The sequence below is a fragment of the Salvelinus fontinalis genome, chromosome 7, assembly GCF_029448725.1.
Source record: "Salvelinus fontinalis isolate EN_2023a chromosome 7, ASM2944872v1, whole genome shotgun sequence".
Lineage (NCBI taxonomy): Eukaryota > Metazoa > Chordata > Actinopteri > Salmoniformes > Salmonidae > Salvelinus > Salvelinus fontinalis.
The window spans coordinates 19,821,246-19,828,678 of NC_074671.1; the positions used below are offsets into that span (position 1 = coordinate 19,821,246).

The 7,433-nt window shown below is 42.5% G+C and overlaps 1 pseudogene; it reads right to left on the minus strand.

The window, feature by feature from the left end:
* Positions 1-283: 283 nt before the first annotated feature.
* On the minus strand, positions 284-4,762 carry LOC129859173 (E3 ubiquitin/ISG15 ligase TRIM25-like; annotated as a pseudogene).
* Between the last annotated feature and the right edge of the window lie 2,671 nt (positions 4,763-7,433).

Consider the following 7,433-nt stretch of genomic DNA (forward strand, 5'->3'; position numbering starts at 1 on the left):
TCAAGTGGGTAAAACAGTAATAAACATTAGTCAAGTGACCAGGGTTCAATGACTATGTAGATAGGACAGCGGCCTCTAAGGTGCAGGGCAGAGTATCAGGTGGTAACCGGCTAGTGACAGTGTTTGGGGTTCAGGGAAGGTTACCGGGCAGAGGCCAGCTAGTGATGACTGTTTAACAGTCTGATGTCCTGGAAATAGAAGCTGTTTTTCGGTCTCTCGGTACCAGCTTTGATGCACCTGCCTCTGAGTGTCCTTTAACTGTCTAGTTTGTTTTGTTCTGACTTATAAACATTGTGAAATAAATAAAATAACTAAACATATGATCAATAATTACCTGTAAATCTAGTGCCCGAAATCGGGCACTGTAGTCTTAAGAGGATAAAGCTTGTCTGTATTCTCATCAAAGTGAATGACTGTGTCTATGTCAGTATATTCACAGATCCATAATCGAAACCGAACCCAGGATAGAGGGGTTCAGTGAATGGGGTCTGGACTCTGTGGAGGAGCGTCATTGTGTCAGAGACACTGTAGAAGGACAGAGTTCCTGCCCTGTGGTCCAGGTACACTCCTACTCTGGTGGAAAGGGGGACACATATGGCAGTCCGTTTACCATTGTACCAGAAAGAGCAGTCAAAGGCACCACACTCCAAACACCAGGCCTGATTACTGCTTCCAAACCAATCCCAGGCTCTCCTGTTGATCCCTTTATATGAGACAGCTATATAAACCTCCACCCCGGTCCACTCTACCTCCCAGTAGCAGGCTCCAGACAGACCCTCTCTACACAACACCTGGCAGCCATTGGTAAATCTGTCTGGATGGTCAGGATAAAGCTGGTTGTTGTTACTCTGTGTTACCTTTCTGTTCCCCTCATAAAATGCTGTGTTGGGATCCAATGTGAGCTGACAGGAATCTGAGGATGAAGACAAAACAACAGGTGAAATGTATGTGTGCGTCCAGGAGTTTGTGTGTTTAGTATATTAATGTGTATTGTACAGTATGTTCTTTACTCACATTCTAAGAACTCCTCTCTGGTCTTGGGTTCAGGCCTCGTCTTCTGACAGGTGGTGTCATTCCAATGTGATGCTAATCCACCAACCAACTGTCTAGACTGAGTTTGGCCAAATGACGGAAGACAACGGGGCTCAGAAGGTCGAACAATGTGGACTTTTGTCACTATGGAGACACAGGAAATCAAATATCACTGTTTCAATACTGATAATGACAAAAACATTATAGTAATTCAAGGGGCTCAGTAGTTGAAAGAGGTTCAGGTAATTGGTTTAGTATTATCAACGACCAGATATGTTACCTACTTTTTACAGAGATTTTGGCAATTTCCGCAGAACATATATTTTCAACTTCAGCCCAGAGACTGATTTCTTTACATCCTCAAAGGAGATGTGGTGGTTGACAGTGATGCTGGGTAACAGAGGGACATAGAGAGACTGGAAATACTACAGAGACAAATCAGAAAAAAGATGATTGTTGAGAAATACAAACACTTCATTTTCAGCAGTAACACCTAATGCTGGGGACAGAGAGCCACTGATATCACCTGGAGGAATTGGATGTTGTCTTCTGTGTGTGAGAGCTGCTCCAACTCGGCCTCTCTTCTCCTCAGCTCAGCCATCTCCTGGTCCAGTTGCTTCAGCAGTCCTTCAGCCCGACTCACTTCAGCCTTCTCCTGGGATCTGATCAGCTCTTCCACCTCAGAGCGCATTCTGTCAACGGAGCGGATGAGCTCAGTAAAAATCCTCTCACTTTCCCCCACTGCTGCTTGTGCAGAGCGCTGTTAGGAAACACAGAAAGAGAGGAGAGGTTTCATATTTTATTTTAAATATCCTTTATTTAAATAGGCAAGTCAGTTAAAACTTCTTACGGCTGAGATCCCGTTAACGGTTATCGACTTGACAACAGCCAGTGAAAGTGCAGGGCGCCAAATTCAAACAACAGAAATCTCATAATTAAAATTCCTCAAACATACAAGTATTTTACACCATTTTAAAGATAAACTTGTTGTTAATCCCACCACAGTGTCCGATTTCAAAAAGGCTTTACGACGAAAGCACACCATCTGATTATGTTAGGTCAGTACCTAGTCACAGAAAAACACAGCCATTTTTCCAGCCAAAGAGAGGAGTCACAAAAAGCAGAAAAAGAGATAAGATTAATCACTAACCTTTAATGATCTTCATCAGATGACACTCATAGGACCTCATGTTGCACAATACATGTATGTTTTGTTCGATAAAGTTCATATTTATATCCAAAAATCTTAGTTTACATTGACGTGTTATGTTCAGTAAGGTTTTGCCTCCAAAACATTCAGTGATTTTGCAGAGAGCCACATCAATTTATAGAAATACTCATAATAAACATTGATAAAAGATACAACTGTTATACATGGAACTTTAGATAAACTTCTCCTTTGGGCAGTATTGCGTAGCTTGGATGAATAAGGTGCCCAGAGTAAACTCCCTGCTACTCAGGCCCAGTTGCTAATATATGCATATAATTAGTATATTTGGATAGAAAACACTCTGAAGTTTCTAAAACTGTTTGAATGATGTCTGTGAGTATAACAGAACTCATATGGCAGGCAAAAACCTGAGAAAAAATCCAACCAGGAAGTGGGAAATCTGAGGTTGGTCGTTTTTCAACTCATTCCCTATTGAAGATACAGTGGGATATTGGTCATGTTACACTTCCTAAGGCTTCCACTAGATGCCAACAGTCTTTAGAACCTTGTTTGATGCTTCTACTGTGAAGTGAGGGCGAATAAGAGGGGAATGGGTCAGGGCTCTGGCAGAATGCCATGAGCTCGTGACGCTTGTTCATGTGAGAGTTAGCTCTGTTTCATTACATTTCTACAGACAAAGACATTCTCCGGTTGAATCATTATTGAAGATTTATGATAAAAACATCCTAAAGATTGATTCTATACTTCGTTTGACATGTTTCTACGAACTGTAAAATGACTTTTCGTCTGATCTTTCGCCTGGACTTGCACGCGCGTCGTGAGTTTGGATTGTGTACTAAACGCGCGAACAAAAAGGAGGTATTTGGACATAAATGATGGACTTTATCGAACAAATCAAACATTTATTGTGGAACTGGGATTCCTGGGAGTGCATTCTGATGAAGATCATCAAAGGTAAGTGAATATTTATAATGCTATTTCTGACTTCTGTTGACTACACAACATGGCGGATATCTGTATGGCTTGTTTTGTTGTCTGAGTGCCATACTCAGATTATTGCATGGTGTGCTTTTTCCGTAATTAAAGAAAAAAAATCTGACACAGCGGTTGCATTAAAACCTCTTATGGCTGAGACGGGCTAAGATCCCGTTAACGGGATCGATTTGACAACAAGCCAGTGAAAGTGCAGGGCGCCAAATTTACTTTAGAGAGGGCTATCTACTAAGTAAATACATCTAAATGGTCAACACTCACCTTGAGTGACTTCACAGCCTGTCTCACCTCATACATCTCTTTCTGTCTCTTCTGGATTCTCTGTTTGGATTCCTTATTTTTCTCTCCCACCTTCCTCTGGGGAAAAAAAACTATGTCAATCCAATGTTAATGTGCACAAGTGACTCTGGCTGTGTTTACACAGGCAGCCCAATTTTGACCCTTTCTCCACAAATTGGTCTTTTGACCAATCATATCAGATGTTGTTCAGAGCTGATCTAATTGGTTAAAATACCAATTAGTGGGAAAGAAATATCAGAATTGGGCTTCTTGTGTAAACATAGCCTCTGTCTTACTGAGAACAGCTCAAACTTTATGATTGGTCAAAGTCCATGCCTTATGAAAGTCACATGCATGTCTGTATGCACATGACCGTTCATGTGTTTTCTTGGGTCTCCTGCGTGCCAAAAAAGAGCATTAACTCAAAGCCTAGGCATTAGCTCAGGGAGCCAATGCAACTCCTCATGTCTCAGTCAAGGTTACACATAATGTGAATGTGGTCATCAAACCACCAGTTATATGTATGTGTGCATATTCACCAGCTTAAATCTTTTGGGTGTTAGCTGTTTTCAATTTCAAAGCCAGGTCTATACGGTACATATATATACAGTTGTGACTAATATTCAGTCATTACTAGTATTCTCATTGTGATGCTCTAAATGAGCAACTATTACAGAGTTGTTGTCCTTACCTGTCTCTCATTCCTTTCTGATTCAGCTGAGACTGTATCATGGCCTTTATGTTCATCCATTGTACACAGATAACAGATAAACTACGGCAGTAAATCTCCACCAGTTTGTCATGATGAGAGCAGATCTTCTCCTCTAGTTGTGTGGAGGCTTTGACCAGCGTGTGCTTCTTAAAGGCAGGAGATTCATAGTGAGGCTGGAGGTGAATCTCACAGTAAGATGCCAGACACACCAGACAGGACTTGACAGCTTTGAGTTTTCTCCTAGTGCAGATATCACACGCAACATCTCCAGGTCCAGCATAATGGTGAGTAGGGGTACCAGCTTTGAGTCCTGTCTTCTTCAGAGTCTCCACCAATTCAGAAAACATAGTGTTTCTGTTCAGAACAGGCCTTGGGGTGAAGGTCTGTCTGCACTGAGGGCAGCTATAGACACCCTTCAGAACTTCCTGATCCCAGCAGACCTTAATACAGCCCATACAGTAGCTGTGTCCACAGGGAATAGTCACCGGATCCTTCAGTAGATCCAGACATATTGAACAACTGATTGAGTCCATGGCTGCTGACATTGTGGTGCACACACTAACAGACTGAGCCGATTGAGAAATGTTACGTTTGTGTGGGAATATTTCCTGATTGTCTGTATGTACTCTGTACCTGTGTTGGGTGTGGCGTTGGACAAAGACTAGGAAGAGAGTTGATATCTCTTTAGGGGTGTTGGGGCTGTGCTTTGCCAAAGTGGGTGGGGCTATATCCTGCCTGGTTGTCCCTGTCCAGGGATAACTTTGGATGCCCCCCCGTCAGTCTCCAGTATCTATGCTCCAATAGTCTGAATGCCGGGGGGCTAGGGTCAGTCTGTTATATCTGTTGTAATTCTCCTGTCTTATCTGTTTACCTGTGTGAACTTAGATCCCTCTAATTCTCCCATATCCCAGAAACATCAGGGGTTCAAACTTTAGAACCCAGTTCCTATATTTGAATATATACATTGATTTAGTCAAACAAAACTATGCTACATTTGATCTCTGGGGCCCTTAGGATGACAATTCAGAGCAAGATTGCTGAATTAAAGTACATTACTTACCTTCAGAGGTGAAATTATCAAACCAGTTGCCGTTATAAGTGTTTTGTTGTTGCGCACTCTCCTCAAACAATAGCATGGTATTTTTTTCACTGTAATAGCTACTATAAATTGGACAGTGCAGTTAGATTAACAAGAATTTATGCTTTCTGCCCATATAAGACATGTCTATGTCCTGGGAAATGTTCTTGTTACTTACAACGTCATGCTAATCACATTAGCGCACGTTAGCTGAACCATCCCGAAGGAGGAACACAGATCCCGTGAGGTTAAATGTACATGGAGAGCTAACATTAATGATATGCATGTCAATCTCTCATGGCTCAAAGTGGAGAGATTGACTTCATCACTACTTTTTTTTGTAAGAAGTGTTGACAAGCTGAATGCACCAAGCTGTCTGTTGAAATTGCTAGCACACAGCTCGGACACCCATGTATACCCCACAAGACATGCTACCAGAGGTCTCTTCACAATCCCCAAGTCCAAAACAGACTATGGGAGGCCCACAGCACTGCATAGAGCAGACATGGGCAAACTACGGCCCGCGGGTCACATACGGCCCGTTAGGCTTTTTAATCCGGCCCGCCGAACTTGTCCAAATTATAGTAAAAAACTCCTTTTTTCCCCCTTTCCCTGCAATGCCCACGTTTCCCCAATAGATGGCGCACTCAAAACACATTGACCGTTGTTGGAGTGGCGCGTATTTCTCTTTATTTCACTTTAATTTTCACTTCGTTTCACGTCACCATTAAGCCCTTCTGTGAAAATGAGTGGACCAAAGAGAAGGAAAGTGGACAGCGAATGCCGAGTGTTTAATAAGGAGTGGACAACAAAATACTTCTTCACTGAAGTCCGATCAACGGCTGTATGTCTGATATGCCAAGAAGCTGTTGCGGTTTTCAAAGAGTACAATATCAGCCGTCACTTTGCCACGAAGCATGCAAACTATGCTAGCAAGCAGTCAACACAAGAACGGGCGGCTACTGCTCAGAGGTTGGCAGCTAATTTACAGAGTCAACAGAACTTTTTTCACCGACAAACTGCAATTCAATAAAGTCAAGTACCAAGGCAAGTTATTTGCTGGCATTCAAATTAGCAAAGGCTAGCAAGCCTTTCTCCGAAGGCGAGTTTTTGAAAGAGTGCATGGTAGAGACAGCAGGTCTCTTGTGTCCGGAGAGCAAAGCCAAGTTTGAAAAAATCAGTTTAGCACGCAGGACAGTGACTCGCCGCGTGGAACTGATTGACGAAGATATAGTCAGCGAGTTAAACAAAAAGGCGGAGTCCTTTAAGTTATATTCACTAGCACTGGATGAAAGTAACGACATAAAAGACACTGCTCAGCTCCTAATTTTTATCCGAGGGATTAACGACAGTTTTGAGATAACGGAGGAGCTTTTGAGCATGGAATCACTGAAAGGGAAAACGCGAGGAGAGGACTTATATGAACAGGTGTCTGCTGTCATCGAGAGAATGAAGCTACCTTGGAGTAAACTTGCCAATGTCACCACGGATGGATCGCCAAATTTAACTGGAAAAAACATCGGGCTGCTGAAAAGAATCCAGGATAAAGTGAAAGAAGAAAACCCTGACCAGGATGTTATTTTACTTCACTGCATCATTCATCAGGAGTCTCTGTATAAGTCTGTATTGCAGCTTAATCACGTCGTGGATCCAGTTGTAAAACTTGTTAACTTCATACGAGCAAGGGGACTTAATCATCGTCAGTTCATTACGTTCCTGGAAGAAACTAATGCGGATCACCAGGACCTACTTTACCACTCTCGCGTCCGCTGGTTAAGTTTGGGGAAAATGTTTCAACGAGTCTGGGAGCTCAAAGACGAGATTCGCTCATTTTTTAATTTAATGGGGAAATCCGAAGAATTCCCCGAGCTGAGCGACACAAACTGGCTTTGTGACTTTGCGTTTGCTGTGGACATATTTTCACACATGAATGAGCTGAACGTGAAGCTAAAGGGGAAAGATCAGTTTGCGCACGACATGTACACAAATGTGAGAGCCTTCAAATCCAAGCTGGTTTTATTCTCCAGGCAAATGTCAAACAAATCTTTCGCACATTTCCCCACACTAGCCGTGCAGAAAGAGGCCGCCCGAAATGCGAAGAAATACTGCAAATCACTGGACGATCTGCACAGAGAATTTTGCCGTCGGTTCTGTGATTTTGAAAAAAT